An 18,221-nucleotide genomic window follows, 5' to 3' on the forward strand; every position below is an offset into this window, starting at 1 on the left:
TGGCAACCCACTCCACTGTTCTTGCCTGGAGAATCCCAGGGACAGGGGAGCCTGATGGGCTGCCGTCTATGGGGTCGCACAGAGTTGGACACGACTGAAGCGACTTAGCAGTAGCAGTGTGTATGTTAATCCCAAGCTTCTAATTTGTCTTCCCCATTCTACTATCACATTTGATAAACATGTTTGTTTTCTGTGTCTGTGAATCTATTTCTGTTTTGCAAATAAGTTCATTTGTAGCACTTTTTTAGATTTCACATATAAGCAGTATCATATGGTATTTGTCTTTATCTGTCTTACATCATTCAGTATGACAATCTCAAGGTCCATCCATGTTGCTGCAAATGGCATTATTTCATTCTTTTCTATGGCTGAGTAATATTTCATTGTATTTATTTGCCATATTTTCTTTATCCATTCCTCTGTTGATGGGCATTGTGGTTGCTTCCACGTCTTGACTATTGTAAATTATTCTGCTGTAAACACTGGGGTGTGTGTATCTTTTCAAATTAGAGTTTTCTCTGGATATATGCCCAAGAATGGGATTGCAGGATCATATGATGATTATGTTTTTAGTTTTTCTCAGGACATCCATACTGTTCTTCATAGTGGTTGTACCGATTTGTATTCCCACCAACAGTGTAGAAAGGTTCCATTTTCTCCACACCTTCTCCAACATTTATTATTCGTAGACCTTTTAATGATTGTCATTCTGACTGTTGTGAAGTGATACTTCATTGTACTTTTTTTTGCCTGCATACCATGCAGGATCTTAGCTCCCCAACCAAGGATTGAACCTGTGCCCCCTGCAGTGGAAGCAGAGTCCTAACCACTGGACAACCAGGTAATTCTTACTTCAAGTAGTTTTGATTTGCATTTCTCTAATAATTAGCATTGTTGAGCATCTTTTCTTGTGGCTGAAGGCGATCTGTTTGTCTTCTTTGGTGAAATGTCTACTTAAGTTTTCTGTCCATTTTTGGACACCTCTTTTTCTTTTTAGTATAAAATATAGTATAACATATATATTGTTCTGTACCTTGCTTTTTCACTAAATAATATATCCTAGAAATCATTCCATACCAATTCTTAGAGATTGTTTGCCTTTGGGTTGATGCACCATAATTTTTCCACCAGTCTTGACGAATGGGCGTTTGGATCGATTCTGATAGTACTTTGTTTTTGCCGATTATTCTACAGTGAATCACAGCTTTGAGTACCTATTGTTTTGTATTTGAACTGGTGTATCTTCAGGTGGAAACCTAAACATGAGATTGCTGAGCCAAAGGAAAAACCCATATATAACTTTATTATGTCTGTATCAAATATTCCTCCATAGGATGGTACCCATTTTTGGTTCTCATCAGGAGTATATGAAAGTGTTTGTTTCTCTTCAATTTTTTTTTAAAATTTTATTTTATTTTTAAACTTTACATAATTGTATTAGTTTTGCCAAATATCAAAATGAATCCATCACAGGTATACATGTGCTCCCCATCCTGAACCCTCCTCCCTCCTCCCTCCCCATACCATCCCTCTGGGTCGTCCCAGTGCACTAGCCCCAAGCATCCAGTATCGTGCATTGAACCTGGACTGGCATCTCGTTTCATACATGATATTTTACATGTTTCAATGCCATTCTCCCAAATCTTCCCACCCTCTCCCTCTCCCACAGAGTCCGTAAGACTGTTCCATACATCAGTGTCTCTTTTGCTATCTCATACACAGGGTTATTGTTATCATCTTTCTAAATTCCATATATATGCGTTAGTATACTGTATTGGTGTTTTTCCTTCTGGCTTACTTCACTCTGTATAATAGGCTCCAGTTTCATCCACCTCATTAGAACTGATTCAAATGTATTCTTTTTAATGGCTGAGTAATACTCCATTGTGTATATGTACCACTGCTTTCTTATCCATTCATCTGCTGATGGACATCTAGGTTGCTTCCATGTCCTGGCTATTATAAACAGTGCTGCGATGAACATTGGGGTACACGTGTCTCTTTCCCTTCTGGTTTCCTCAGTATGTATGCCCAGCAGTGGGATTGCTGGATCATAAGGCAGTTTTATTTCCAGTTTTTTAAGGAATCTCCACACTGTTCTCCATAGTGGCTGTACTAGTTTGCATTCCCACCAACAGTGTAAGAGGGTTCCCTTTTCTCCACACCCTCATTTATTATTTGTAGACTTTTGGATCGCAGCCATTCTGACTGGTGTGAAATGGTACCTCAGAGTGGTCTTGATTTGCATTTCTCTGATAATGAGTGATATTGAGCATCTTTTCATGTGTTTGTTAGCCATCTGTATGTCTTCTTTGGAGAAATGTCTATTTAGTTCTTTGGCCCATTTTTTGATTGGGTCCTTTATTTTTTTGGAGTTGAGCTGTAGGAGTTGCTTGTATATTTTTGAGATTAGTTGTTTGTCAGTTGCTTCATTTGCTATTATTTTCTCCCATTCTGAAGGCTGTCTTTTCACCTTGCTGATAGTTTCCTTTGATGTGCAGAAGCTTTTAAGGTTAATTAGGTCCCATTTTATTTTTGCTTTTATTTCCGATATTCTGGGAGGTGGGTCATAGAGGATCCTGCTGTGATGTATGTCAGAGAGTGTTTTGCCTATGTTCTCCTCTAGGAGTTTTATAGTTTCTGGTCTTATGTTTAGATCTTTAATCCATTTTGAGTTTATTTTTGTGTATGGTGTTAGAAAGTGTTCTAGTTTCATTCTTTTACAAGTGGTTGACCAGTTTTCCCAGCACCACTTGTTAAAGAGATTGTCTTTAATCCATTGTATATTCTTGCCTCCTTTGTCAAAGATAAGGTATACATATGTGCGTGGATTTATCTCTGAGCTTTCTATTTTGTTCCATTGATCTATATTTCTGTCTTTGTGCCAGTACCATACTGTCTTGATAACTGTGGCTTTGTAGTAGAGCCTGAAGTCAGGTAGGTTGATTCCTCCAGTTCCATTCTTCTTTCTCAAGATTGCTTTGGCTATTCGAGGTTTTTTGTATTTCCATACAAATTATAAAATTATTTGTTCTAGCTCTGTGAAGAATACTGTTGGTAGCTTGATAGGGATTGCATTGAATCTATAAATTGCTTTGGGTAGTATACTCATTTTCACTATATTGATTCTTCCAATCCATGAACATGGTATATTTCTCCATCTATTAGTGTCCTCTTTGATTTCTTTCACCAGTGTTTTATAGTTTTCTATATATAGGTCTTTAGTTTCTTTAGGTAGATATATTCCTAAGTATTTTATTCTTTCCGTTGCAATGGTGAATGGAATTGTTTCCTTAATTTCTCTTTCTGTTTTCTCATTATTAGTGTATAGGAATGCAACGGATTTCTGTGTTGATTTTATATCCTGCAACTTTACTATAGTCATTGATTAGTTCTAGTAATTTTCTGGTGGAGTCTTTAGGGTTTTCTATGTAGAGGATCATGTCATCTGCAAATAGTGAGAGTTTTACTTCTTCTTTTCCAATTTGGATTCCTTTTATTTCTTTTTCTGCTCTGATTGCTGTGGCCAAAACTTCCAAAACTATGTTGAATAGTAATGGTGAAAGTGGGCACCCTTGTCTTGTTCCTGACTTTAGAGGAAATGCTTTCAATTTTTCACCATTGAGGATAATGTTTGCTGTGGGTTTGTCATATATAGCTTTTATTATGTTGAGGTATGTTCCTTCTATTCCTGCTTTCTGGAGAGTTTTTATCATAAATGGATGTTCAGTTTTGTCACAGGCTTTCTCTGCATCTATTGAGATAATCATATGGTTTTTATTTTTCAATTTGTTAATGTGGTGTATTACATTGATTGATTTGCGGATATTGAAGAATCCTTGCATCCCTGGGATAAAGCCCACTTGGTCATGGTGTATGACCTTTTTAATGTGTTGTTGGATTCTGATTGCTAGAATTTTGTTAAGGATTTTTGCATCTATGTTCATCAGTGATATTGGCCTGTAGTTTTCTTTTTTTGTGGGATCTTTGTCAGGTTTTGGTATTAGGGTGATGGTGGCCTCATAGAATGAGTTTGGAAGTTTACCTTCCTCTGCAATTTTCTGGAAGAGTTTGAGCAGGATAGGTGTTAGCTCTTCTCTAAATTTTTGGTAGAATTCAGCTGTGAAGCCATCTGGACCTGGGCTTTTGTTTGCTGGAAGATTTCTGATTACAGTTTCAATTTCCGTGCTTGTGATGGGTCTGTTAAGATTTTCTATTTCTTCCTGTTCGAGTTGTGGAAAGTTGTACTTTTCTAAGAATTTGTCCATTTCTTCCACGTTGTCCATTTTATTGGCATATAATTGTTGATAGTAGTCTCTTATGATCCTTTGTATTTCTGTGTTGTCTGTTGTGATCTGTCCATTTTCATTTCTAATTTTATTGATTTGATTTTTCTCCCTTTGTTTCTTGATGAGTCTGGCTACTGGTTTGTCAATTTTATTTATCCTTTCAAAGAACCAGCTTTTGGTTTTGTTGATTTTTGCTATGGTCTCTTTTGTTTCTTTTGCATTTATTTCTGCCCTAATTTTTAAGATTTCTTTCCTTCTACTAACCCTGGGGTTCTTCATTTCTTCCTTTTCTAGTTGCTTTAGGTGTAGAGTTAGGTTATTTATTTGACTTTTTTCTTGTTTCTTGAGGTGTGCCTGTATTGCTATGAACTTTCCCCTTAGGACTGCTTTTACCGTGTCCCACAGGTTTTGGGTTGTTGTGTTTTCATTTTCATTCGTTTCTATGCAAATTTTGATTTCTTTTTTGATTTCTTCTGTGATTTGTTGGTTATTCAGCAGCGTGTTGTTCAGCCTCCATATGCTGGAATTTTTAATCATTTTTCTCCTGTGATTGAGATCTAATCTTACTGCATTGTGGTCAGAAAAGATGCTTGGAATGATTTCTATTTTTTTGAATTTACCAAGGCTAGCTTTATGGCCCAGGATGTGATCTATCCTGGAGAAGGTTCCATGTGCACTTGAGAAAAAGGTGAAATTCATTGTTTTGGGATGAAATGTCCTATAGATATCAATTAGGTCTAACTGGTCTATTGTATCATTTAAAGTTTGTGTTGCCTTGTTAATTTTCTGTTTAGTTGATCTATCCATAGGTGTGAGTGGGGTATTAAAGTCTCCCACTATTATTGTGTTATTGTTAATTTCTCCTTTCATACTTGTTAGCATTTGTCTTACATATTGCGGTGCTCCCGTGTTGGGTGCATATATATTTATAATTGTTATATCTTCTTCTTGGATTGATCCTTTGATCATTATGTAGTGACCTTCTTTGTCTCTTTTCACAGCCTTTGTTTTAAAGTCTATTTTATCTGATATGAGTATTGCTACTCCTGCTTTCTTTTGGTCCCTATTTGCATGGAAAATCTTTTTCCAGCCCTTCACTTTCAGTCTGTATGTGTCCCCTGTTTTGAGGTGGGTCTCTTGTAGACAACATATGTAGGGGTCTTGTTTTTGTATCCATTCAGCCAGTCTTTGTCTTTTGGTTGGGGCATTCAACCCATTTACGTTTAAGGTAATTACTGATAAGTATGATCCCGTTGCCATTTACTTTATTGTTTTGGGTTCGAACTTATACACCGTTTTTGTGTTTCCTGTCTAGAGAATATCCTTTAGTATTTGTTGGAGAGCTGGTTTGGTGGTGCAGAATTTTCTCAGCTTTTGCTTGTCTGAAAAGCTTTTGATTTCTCCTTCATACTTGAATGAGATCCTTGCTGGGTACAATAATCTGGGCTGTAGGTTATTTTCTTTCATCATTTTAAGTATGTCTTGCCATTCCTTCCTGGCTTGAAGAGTTTCTATTGAAAGATCAGCTGTTATCCTTATGGGAATTCCCTTGTGTGTTATTTGTTGTTTTTCCCTTGCTGCTTTTAATATTTGTTCTTTGTGTTTGATCTTTGTTAATTTGATTAATATGTGTCTTGGGGTGTTTCTCCTTGGGTTTATCCTGTTTGGGACTCTCTGGGTTTCTTGGACTTGGGTGATTATTTCCTTCCCCATTTTAGGGAAGTTTTCCACTATTATCTCCTCAAGTATTTTCTCATGGTCTTTCTTTTTGTCTTCTTCTTCTGGAACCCCTATGATTCGAATGTTGTAGCGTTTAATATTGTCCTGGAGGTCTCTGAGATTGTCCTCATTTCTTTTAATTCGTTTTTCTTTTATCTTCTCTGACTCATTTATTTCTACCATTCTATCTTCTAATTCACTAATCCTATCTTCTGCCTCTGTTATTCTACTATTTGTTGCCTCCAGGGTGTTTTTAATTTCATTTATTGCATTATTCATTATATATTGACTCTTTTTTATTTCTTCTAGGTCCTTGTTAAACCTTTCTTGCATCTTCTCAATCCTTGTCTCCAGGGTATTTATCTGTGATTCCATTTTAATTTCAAGACTTTGGATCAATTTCACTATCATTATTCGGAATTCTTTATCAGGTAGATTCCCTATCTCTTCCTCTTTTGTTTGGTTTGGTGGGCATTTATCCTGTTCCTTTATCTGCTGGGTATTCCTCTGTCTCTTCATCTTGTTTAAATTGCTGATTTTGGGGTGTCCTTTCTATATTCTGGCAGTTTGTGGAGTTCTCTTTATTGTGGCTTTTCCTCGCTGTGTGTGGGTTTGTACAGGTGGCTTGTCAAGGTTTCCTGGTTAGGGAAGCTTGTGTCGGTGTTCTGGTGGGTGGAGCTGTATTTCTTCTCTATGGAGTGCAATGAAATGTCCAGTAATGAGTTATGAGATGTCTATGGTTTTGGGGTGACTTTGGGCAGCTTGTATCTTGAAGCTCAGGGCTGTGCTCCTTTGTTGCTGGAGAATTTGCTTGGTATGTCTTGCCCTGGAACTTGTTGGCCCTTGTGTGGTGCTTGGTTTCAGTGTCTGTATGGAGGCGTTTGATGAGCTCCTGTCGATTAATGTTCCTTGGAGTCAGGAGTTCCCTGGAGTCAGAGTTTGGACTTAAGCCTCTGCTTCCAGTTATCGGTCTTATTTTTACAGTAGTTTCAAAACTTCTCCTTCTATACAGCACCATTGATAAAACATCTACGTTAAAGATGAAAAGTTTCTCTACTGTGAGGGTCACTCAGAGAGGTCCACAGCGTTACATGGAGAAGAGAAGAGGGAGGAGGGAGTTAGAGGTGACCCAAATAAGATGAGGTGGAATCAATAGTGGAGAGAGTGGGGTAGCCAGTAGTCACTTCCTTATGTGCACTCCACAACTGGACCACTCAGAGATGTTCACGCAGTTATACAGAGAAGAGAAGAAGGAGGAAGGAGACAGAGGTGGCCAGAGGGATAAAAGGGGGGAATGAAAAGGAGAGAGACAGATCCAGCCAGTAATCAGTTCCCTAAGTGTTCTCCACCATCTGGAACACACATAAACTCACAGAGTTGTGTAGAGTAGAGAGGGGTTAGGGAGGAGACACAGGCGACCTGGTGGAGAAAAAGGAGAGTCCAAAGGGAGAGAGAGCAGTCAAGCCAGTAATCTCGCTCCCTAGTGAAAAATGGGTCCTGAAGATTGGGTTCTTAAAGGTACAAAATTGGTAACAAATACATAAAGCACAAATTAAAAATCTAGAGTAGAGTTTGGAATTTCAAAAATACGATGTTAAAGAAAAGAAGAAGGAAAAGAAAGAGAGAAAAAATGAACAAAGAAAAACAAACAAGGTTGCGAAAATTATAAAGAAAATACAGGTACAAAATTGATAACTAATACCAAAAAGCAAAAATTAAAAATCTAGAGTAGAGTTTGGAATTTCAAAAATACAATGTTAAAAAAAAGGAAGAAGAAACATAAAGAGAGAAAACAAACAAAAACAATGTCACAAAAATTATAAAGAAAATACAGAAAAAAAAAAGAAAATACAGGTACAAATTTGATATCAAATACAAAAAAGCATAAATTAAAAATCTAGAGTAGAGTTTGGAATTTCAGATATACAATGTTATATAAAAGAAGAAGAGAATGAAACAGAAAAAAAAAAAGTCACAGAAATTATATAAAAAAAAAAAAAACTGTAGGTACAAAATTGATAACATATACCAAAAAGCTAAAATTAAAAAACTAGAGTGGAGTTTGGAATTTCAAAAATACAATGTTAAAGAAAAGAAGAAGAAGAAGAAAAAAAAAAACAAGGTCAAAAAATTATAAAATACATATATATGAAGTTTGCTGAAGAAGAAAAAAATAGGGTCTTTTTTTTTTTTTTTGCAAAGTAATAGGTTATAAAAGTGAAAATTAAAGGAACAATAGAGGACTTAAAAAAATTTTTTTTAATTAAAAAAAAAAGAAAGAAAAAAAGAATGATCGTAAAAATAGTAAAAATATATCTACAACTTTCTCTGGTTTTGTTGTATTGTGGGTTCAGTTCATTTTTGGCTAGTTCCTTGGTCCGACTTATATTTCTCAAGATCTATAGGCCCCTTCCTATGTAGTCCGTAGTAACCACGGGGTTTTAATCTATTGCCCGTAGCTTCCAAGGCGTTTCCCTCTGTTATAACTTCTTCTGTTTGCTGGTCTCTTCAGTGTCTGGCTTCCGCCCTGACACAAAGGGGACGGTGGGGGAAACTTTTTTTTTTTCTTTTTAGGCTCACTTGTTCAGTCTTGCTGTGGGGAGGGAGGGAGGGATGCTGCAAACAAATAACACTGGCGTGCGCTCACAGTGCCTCAGCCACACTGGGTCTGCCCCCACTCACGGTGCGTGTAGCCTCCCTGCCCACACTGCTCGGGCTCTAGGTTGTTCCGCCAAGAACAATCAGAGGCCGGCCCTGGGCTGCATGTACCTCCCAGGTCCAAGCCGCTCAGGTTCAGGCACTCGGGTAGTCCTCAGAGGCGCAGATTCAGTTGGGCCTGCATTTTGTGCTCTTCCCAGGTCCGGGCAGCTCAGGTGATGAGGTGTTTGGCGAACGCCAATGCTGCGACTTATCGCCTCCCCGCCTCTCGGTTATCTGGGTGTAAAACCGGAGCACTTTCTCAGGCAGATGTTGACCGTCCAGACCCCCAAGAAGTTTTAGTTACCAAAGAAGCCTGCTTACAGTTTTATAGATAATGTCTCTCTGGGGCTGCGATTGCCCCCTTCCGGCTCTGGCTGCCTGTCACCGGAGGGGGAAGGTCTGCAGCTGGCTATTTCTGGTCAGTCCTTTGTTCCGTGCGCGGGCCTGGCGGTGTCTTAGGTTGGGGCTGGCTTTTCGCGTGGTAGATATCCCACAGTCTGGTTTGCTAGCCCAGATTATTTCGCTCAGATAGTGCTCAGGCCAGATTCAGGCCAGATTCTTACTCTAAGCGATGCAGCCGGCGCTGCGCCTCCCTGCCCAGCCCCGGCTTGCTAATGGCGTGTGCAGGCGTCTGCGCTGCTTCTCCGCTGGGGGAGTTACCGTAGGGCTCGCAATCTGTGAGTTTTAATTGTTTATTTTTTCTCCCTGTTATGTTGCCCTCTGTGCTTCCAAAGCTCGGCACAGATTCGGCAGTGAGAAGGTTTCCTGGTGTTTGGAAACTTCTCTCTTTTTAAGACTCCCGTCCCGGGACGGAACTCCATCCCTCCCTCTTTTGTCTCTTTTTTTGTCTTTTATATTTTTTCCTACCTCCTTTCGAAGAGTTGGGTTGCTTTTCTGGGTGCCTGATGTCCTCTGCCGGCATTCAGAAGTTGTTTTGTGGAATTTACTTGACGTTTAAATGCTCTTTTGATGAATTTGTGGGGGAGAAAGTGTTCTCCCTGTCCTACTCCTCTGCCATCTTGGCTCCTCCCCCTGTTTCTCTTCAATTTTAACAACTAAGTGTATTGTTAACTTTTTTTGATTTTTATCATTTCCATAGGTAAGAAATGTCATCTCAGTGTTGTTTTAATTTGCATTTTTTTTTACTATAGTGAAATTGAGGTTCATTTGTATGTATTATGGTCATTTGCCTTTCTTCTTTCTATGGGTTGTCTCTTTATCCTGTTTTTTTTTAGGGGGCAGGATTTTGGTCTTTTTCATCTTGATAGTTACATATGATTTATATGTCAGAGAGATTAGCTCTAATCTGGTATATGTTGCAAATATTATCTCATATTTTTGTTTTGACTTTGTTTATAATAGTTTCTTCATGAAAATATTCAAAAATTGTTACATAGTCAAAATTTTAATCTATTGACTGCTTTTGGGTTTTGAACAAAAGTCATAAATTCTTCTAATACTTAAAACTATGGTTTTAATGGTTTTAATATTAAAGAATTCTTTCATTTTCTATGATATTTCCTTTTCATAATATTATGTTGTCATTTCATGAAAGTAATAACTTCATGTATCTCTTAGAAGATATCAATTAGGAACTTAAGAAATTCTCTTTCCTTCTATGAATTATCTGTTCATTTGGAATCAATTTTTCAGTGCATTTGTCTTTAACATCCTCTTTGAGGATGCATATTTTTTGTTGAAAATATGGTTAGTTTTATATTTAAAAAAGAGATCTTAAGAGTGATCTGGGAAGTTGAAAACTTAGACTGTCTTTTAGTTTGAGTGGTTGGAGCTCTAGCTTATTATAGTGTTAGAGGAGCTCCCTTTGTGTGAATGAAGAGGACTTTTGCTGGGGTTCTAACACACTCATCCTCAATAGCAGTTCTGACCAGGAGAATTTTTTTGCCTTTGATATATGCCAGAGTACCTGTGTTAAGGTTGTAATTTGTGAGTAAGCAGGCTACTATGGTGTATATGGATCTTAAATTACCTTTCTTGGTTTTTTTTCTTCACTTCTTACTTTTATACTTTATTATGTCTTTAATCTCTGAGTCCAGAAACTTTTCAGAGATTTTTCTCTCCTCATTTCCAATTTTCATACATGTTATAGTCTAGCTTCAATATCATGCTTATGTCTACCAGAACTTTGTTGAACTCTTTCATCCATTTAGTCATAATCTTATTTTCCTTTCTGTACGGGATTATAAACTTATTATTTTTTGACTAGTATTTTAATGGGTCTTTCTTAAGAAAGAAGAAAAACCAAACTTTAACCAGAAGTCTCTGTGTCCAATTCATAAGTCAGATCATGTAATTCTGGCATAGATTTTGGTCAAATTAATTCTACATTAGTTACAATTTAAGTTGTTCCTAATTTTTATGTTTTGTATAATCCTGTGAAGAACATCTTTTACATATATTTTGGGGCATATTTCCAAATATCTTGAGGATATTTCTTGAAGATACATTTTAGATATAGAATTGCTGAATCAAAGAGCATTGTTTCTTATAGCTTTTGACACATTATCCATCAGAAATATTATACCAGTTTTATTCTCAGACACAGCAGGTAAAAGAGGCCCTTTTCTCAAACCTTACTGAATATGAGATTATCAGTCTGGTTAATTTTTTGCTGGTTTCAAAAGTAAAAGCAGTGTCCAATTCACGAACTCTTGCATTGATTTTGGAAGTGATGGTGATTATTTGCTTTCACTTATGAAGTGTACAATTTGTGTCATGAATTATATCCCTGATGTTCACATCAGTTCTTTATGATGTGAAGTGAATTACATTTTGCAGGAGATGAATATGAGATTCAGAAATGTTAAGTTATTGTTTCAGGGTTGTGCAGCTACTAAACAACTTATCTAGTATTCAAATTGGTATCTGTTTATTACTATAGAGAGCTAAAGGTAGAATTTTGTGTGAAATAATAGTAAAGATATGTAAACGTTATGTTACTCTTTAAGCATAGTGATATTAATATTATTAATCAGATTAAATCAGTTGCTCAGTCGTGTCTGACTCTTTGTGACCCCATGAATCACAGCACGCCAGGCCTCCCTGTCCATCACCAATTCCCGGAGTTCACTCAGACTCATGTCCATCGAGTCAGTGATGCCATCCACCCATCTCATCCTCTGTCGTCCCCTTCTCCTCCTGCCCCCAACCCCTCGCAACATCAGAGTCTTTTCCAATGAGTCAACTCTTCGCATGAAGCGGCCAAAGTACTGGAGTTTCAGCTTTAACATCATTCCTTCCAAAGAGATCCCAGGGCTGATCTCCTTCAGAATGGACTGGTTGGATCTCCTTGCAGTCCAAGGGATTCTCAAGAGTCTTCTCCAACACCACAGTTCAAAAGCATCAATTCTTCGGTGCTCAGCCTTCTTCACAGTCCAACTCTCACATCCATACATGACCACAGGAAAAACCATACCCTTGACTAGACGAACCTTTGTTGGCAAAGTAATGTCTCTGCTTTTGAATATGCTATCTAGGTTGGTCATAACTTTCCTTCCAAGGAGTAAGTGTCTTTTAATTTCATGGCTGCAGTCATCATCTGTAGTGATTTTGGAGCCCAGAAAAATAAAGTCTGACACTGTTTCCACTGTTTCCTCATCTATTTCCCATGAAGTGGTGGGACCAGATGCCATGATCTTTGTTTCCTGAATGTTGAGGTTTAAGCCAAGTTTTTCACTCTCCACTTTCACTTTCATCAAGAGGTTTTTTAGTTCCTCTTCACTTTCTGCCATAAGGGTGGTGTCATCTGCATATCTGAGGTTATTGATATTTCTCCCGGCAATCTTGATTCCAGCTTGTGTTTCTTCTAGTCCAGTGTTTCTCATGATGTACTCTGCATAGAAGTTAAGTAAGCAGGGTGACAATATGTGGCTTTGACGTACTCCTTTTCCTATTTGCAACCAGTCTGTTGTTCCATGTCCAGTTCTAACTGTTGCTTCCTGACCTGCATACAGATTTCTCAAGAGGCAGATCAGGTGTTCTGGTATTCCCATCTCTTGTCTACGGCCATACCACCCTGAACGCGCCCGATCTCGCCTGGTATTCCCATCTCTTTCAGAATTTTCCACAGAATTAATATTATTAATAGAGTGCCTGGTGTGCTGCGATTCATGGGGTCTCAAAGAGTCGGACACGACTGAGCGACTGATCTGATCTGATCAATATTTGGAAATAAATCCCCTATTTAGTGATGATGAAAGCTAAATGCTTTCCACCTTCTATTTAAGGAACAGGTTGGAGCAACTGTGATCATTGCACTCTGATATGACTTTCATGTCACTTCAAATACCAAGTATGTTATGGACTGCTTTGTACTATTGATACACTTCACTCACTACTGATAGAAAACACATTGATTTTGTTGGGTGAATGAATGAGATTTTGAATAGTTTATTAGTTATCTATTGCTGAGTGACAAATTCCTTCAAAAGTTGGCTTAAAACAATGACAAACTTTTTTTTTTCACAATTTCTATGGGTTAGAAGTTTGGGAGTAGTTTTGCTAATTCTGGCCCAGAGAGAGATTTCAGTCAAGAAATTGGCTGTGGTTATACTTATCAGAAGACTTGACTGGGACTATAGAATCTGATTTCTAGGTGACTTACTCACATTGCTGGCAAGTTAGTCCTAGTTGCTGCTGCTGCTGCTGCTAAGTCGCTTCAGTCATGTCGACTCCGTGCAACCCCATAGATGGCAGTCTACCAGGCTCCCCCGTCCCTGGGAATCTCCAGGCAAGAACACTGGAGTGGGTTGCTATTTCCTTCTCCAATGCATGAAAGTGAAAAGTGAAAGTGAAGTTGCTCAGCTGTGTCCGACTCTTCAATTTCTCAGCTTGTGAACCTCCACAGAGGCTGCTGAGTATCATCCTGACTTGGCAGCTGGTTTGCTCCAGAGCAAGTGATTCAAGAGGGAACAAGGCTGAAACAAAAATGTCTTTTATGAATCAGTTTTGGAAGTCACACTATCAGTTCCACAATATCCTATTGGCTATACAGTCATCATGGGAGAAGGCAATGGCAACCCACTCCAGTACTCTTGCCTGGAAATCCCATGGATGGAGGAGTCTGGTAGGCTGCAGTCCATGGGGTTGCTAAGAGTTGGACACGACTGAGCGACTTCACTTTCACTTTTCACTTTCATGCATTGGAGGAGGAAATGGCAACCCACTCCAGTGTTCTTGCCTGGAGAATCCCAGGGATGGTGGGGCCTGGTGGGCTGCCGTCTATGGGGTTGCACAGAGTGGACACAACTGAAGCTACTTAGCAGCAGCAGTAGCAGCAGCATACAGGCATCATGGGAGGAACCTATACAAGGGCATGAATATCAGTAGACAATAATCATTGGACGTCATGTCAGAGGCTGGTTACCACACTTGGATATGTAATATCCAGGCAGACAGTGGATGCAGGAATCAGTACAACACTGAAGATATGCTGACCATAGTGGGTTGGAGTAAACAGAAGGATCCCGACTCACATAAAAACTGAATAACTTTCTCTATTTTATAGCAGTAAAAAATTATGGTTAGAATTCTTTTGTAAATGTTTGTCCAAAATGGTTGTCCTTCAATCTCAACATTTATATGATAAATGCTAGTATTTTTGCCTGGAAAATCCCATGGACAAGGAGCCTGGAAGGCTGCAGTCCATGGGGTCGCTGAGGGTCGGACACGACTGAGCGATTTCATTTTCACTTTCCTGCATTGGAGAAGGAAATGGCAACCCACTCCGGTGTTCTTGCCTGGAGAATCCCAGGGACGGAGGAGCCTGGTGGGCTGCCATCTATTGGGTCGCACAGAGTCGGACACGACTGAAATGACTTAGCAGCAGCAGTAATGTTACTTTTTGCACTAGACAATGAACTAGGCAAGTTTACTCAATTCTCATAATGTTGGCATTATTATTCAGATTTTACACAGGAAGAAACTGAGCCTAATTGAGATTAAGAGACAAGCCCAGGGCTATTTAACGCAGAAGTGGTAGAGTTGAATTTCATCACTGGCTCTTTTCCTCTCTTCTGTGTTGTCTCCCATTACATACAGTGTTTCATGGGCCGAAGTTCTAGGAGCATCAGATTTTCATGTTGGAGATAATAAAAGGCAGACCTGAGCCTTATTTCTGATCACATAGTGAGAACAAATACTTTGCAGCTGGTCCCCAACCTTCTAACCATCCTACTGGGGAAATTAAAGGGACTTTTTGAGGATATAGGTAGAAATTGGGTTTTAACCACAGAGTAACAGAATCTGTTTTTGAGAAAGAAGAAATTTTGATGTTTTCAGCATATCTTGACCTTCTTAGTAATAAAATTCAATTTTTATCCAGCCAGAAGGAGAAGATCACTGAGTTCTTCCTTTGCAGTAGTCTCTATTTTCTCTTTCCCAATAAAGGAGGAATATGCTTCTTCAGCAAGTCATCTGCATTTCTTAAGACAATTTTTAAAGACCAAAATTATTCTCAACAAACTAGTAGTATTTTATCTGGTTTAAAAGTCACTGCTTACTCACTGAAGATACATCTCTTAGGAGTAATAGTTACCTGCTTAACTTATGTGTAGTTGTATAGAACTTCAGAATGCTAATTCAATTTGATGGACATAATGATGCATTTTAAACTACTATATACACTTTAGTGTCTCAGGATGTCAGGTTCAGTTGGGTCTAATTCACCTGGGATCAGCTTTTAGATTTATTTCAGAGTTGATCTTGGGTTTTAAGGAGTTCATAAGTGTGGCTATACCCTTCACTTAGGGTTAGTGAGGATGGTTGTGACCTGCTCAAGAGACTTTTGAAGAGACACAGTGTTGGACGTCATAGGAAACTGGTTGTTCTAGCTGGATTACATCTTTTTTTCCCCAGTAATATTCTTTCAGTAATATTAAATCTTGTTTAACATTCCCTTTATCTGCATCGATATTATTACACTCATCTTTTCCTTTTTTTTACATTTCAATTTTTTTTCTATAAAAGGAGTGGGTTTTGTACAATGGAAGGTTAAATGCTTTATAGACAAGAATAAAAGCTGCACTGCTGCTACTGCTATGTCACTTCAGTCATGTCCGACTCTGTGTGACCCCATAGACGGCAGCCACCAGGCTCCCCCGTCCCTGGGATTCTCCAGGCAAGAACACTGGAGTGGGTTGCCATTTCCTTCTCCAATGCATGAAAGTGAAAAGTGAAAGTCAAGTCGCTCAGTCGTGTCCGACTCTTTGTGACCCCATGGACTGCAGCCTACCAGGCTCCTCCATCCATGGGATTTTCCAGGCAAAGTACTGGAGTGGGGGCCATTGCCTTCTCCAAAAGCTGCACTAGAACCAACTTATTCATTATGATCTTCTTCCTCCTCCTCATCCTCTTACCTTCCTCCTCTTCCTTTTTTTCTTGCTTTCTTCAGCCTTGATGACTTCCTTTTTTTTTTTTTTGCTGCATCTGGCTTCCTTATAGCTTGCTATGCAGTAATATCCTTTTTGTACTTTTCCTTCAGCTTAGTAGCCTTCTTCTCATAAGGCTGCTTGTCATCTGTAGCAGTGTTATTCCACATCACTCCCAGTTTCTTTGCAACATCACCAGTGAAGAGGCTAGGATGTCCACCTTTGATTTTGGGGCAATATTAAACACAAAATTAGAAAAAGGCCAAAGAAGCCTCTTGAGTGCATTGGGATACTTGAACTTCTTTCTTGAAACTTGTATCCCTTTTAGAATGGATGTAAGTTTTAATTTCTCTTTCATAACAGGCCTTGTCAGCCTTTGCCATGTCTTCAAATTTTCCTTTCTCTTCAGCAGATGTGATCTTCCACTTCTCTGAGCACTTCTTAGAAAACTCTGAGGAGCTGACTGAGGCATCTGGGTGCTTCTTCTTGTGCTCCTCCTGGCAAGTTTGCACAAAGAATGCATATGATGACATCTGCCTCTCAGCTTCTTAGGATCTCCTTTGCCCATGTTTAGTTATTTTTCCTCTTAGAGACACAGAGTTGCCCCGTGCCCTCCCCTCTTGTCTGAGATAGCTTTCCCTCTCCACTGGGTCTTAGGGGAATGAAAGTGCTATAGACTGAATGATTGTGTCCCCCCAAAATTTATATGTTGAAATCTTCTCTCCAGTGTGATAGTATTTGGAGGAGAGGATTTTGGGAGGTGATTGGATCATGAAGACTGAGCTCTTATGAATGGAATTAATGCCCTTATAAAAGAGTCTCCCAAGAGCTCCCTAGCTTCTTCCACCATATAAGGACACTGTAAGAGGATGGCCATCTGTGAACCAGGAATCAGGCTCTCCTCAGACCCTGAATCTAGCAGTGTCTTGATCTTGGACTTTCCAATCTCCAGAACTGTGAGGCGTTGAAGCTACCCAGTCTATGGTAATTTTGCTAGAGTAGCCCCAGTGGTCTAAGACAGGGAGTCATATCTGACTCACTTTTGATTATAATGTCCCAAGTCTCTGTAAACTCCCATCTACCCAGAGAGAAAGAATCTGCACTAGTTTTCTTTGAAATGGGGAGATTAGCTTTTAGTCTGGTATAGGCCCCTTATTTTGACATCTGTCTTTTCTGACCACATTACCTGTTTGTACCCTGATTATTCTTTATTATAGCTTCCTGTTTCTTTCCTTTAAATTATCTATTCCAGTCTGTAATTATATTATTTGGTGGTTTATATATTTATTATCCATTTTCTCCACTAAAATGAAGGCTGTATCAGTGTGGCTGCATTATCTGCCTTTGCTTACCACTCTTCTCCAGCACCCTCCTGGTGGCTGGAGACGTGAACAGAAGCCCCCAATAGTTACTTGTTCAATAAATACATGAGCATTTACTAGATACTCAAAGTTAGCCTAACAGACGATGTTGATACTCTTCCCATAACTCCTTGCCATCGCCACTGTAGGGCATACCAGCTCTCTTCAATTGCACTTCATAGCACTTAATTACCTGAGGATTTTTTTTTTTTTTTACTTTAGCCACTAGATCGTGCTTTTCACCTACCCAGCAGAACAGAATTTCTATACCCTTGAACGCAGCCCTCAACTATAGACAGATTGAAGTGTATAGACACCCTAGCTCCTTTGTTCCTTGGGTGGGATAACTCAAGCATTTTCACACTGGCTCCCAGAATTGCTGAAGTAAAATTAAGCTTCAATCACTGAGTGTACCTCTAGTTGCTCTTCATTCCTTCTTTGCTTCACATCCCAACTCGCTTACTGTTTTCTTCTTACTTCCCCAAGAAACCACTTGCACTTAAAACATTGCCTCGAGTCTGTTTCTGGGTAACCCAACCAAGACAGATAGGAAACAAAAGTTTACAAAAGCTCTCCAAGTGTTCTGAACTCTATTTCTAAATGAGGGAGCTTGCAGTCTATTTTGAAATGAAAGTGAGTTGGAAAAAGATAATTTCCTTTCCTAAAGCATGTATTGTCTTTTGATTACCTTGTATACCAAAAGTATGGTTATTTGAAGCATTATTTTACTAAATTGCTTTTCTGAGTTTCCAACTTTAGTTTTT

The 18,221-nt window shown here is 38.8% G+C and overlaps 1 long non-coding RNA gene and 1 pseudogene across 1 annotated transcript in view; one reads left to right on the forward strand and one right to left on the reverse strand.

The window, feature by feature from the left end:
* LOC147367049 (uncharacterized) overlaps positions 1-18,221 on the forward strand; it is a 189,777-nt gene that overhangs the window by 89,259 nt on the left and 82,297 nt on the right. The gene's annotated exons all lie outside the window — the stretch shown is intronic.
* On the reverse strand, positions 16,045-16,676 carry LOC147367050 (high mobility group protein B1 pseudogene; annotated as a pseudogene).

The sequence above is a fragment of the Bos grunniens genome, chromosome 8 (assembly GCF_055505025.1).
Source record: "Bos grunniens cultivar Pamir isolate PY7600 chromosome 8, Bosgru_T2T1.0, whole genome shotgun sequence".
NCBI lineage: Eukaryota > Metazoa > Chordata > Mammalia > Artiodactyla > Bovidae > Bos > Bos grunniens.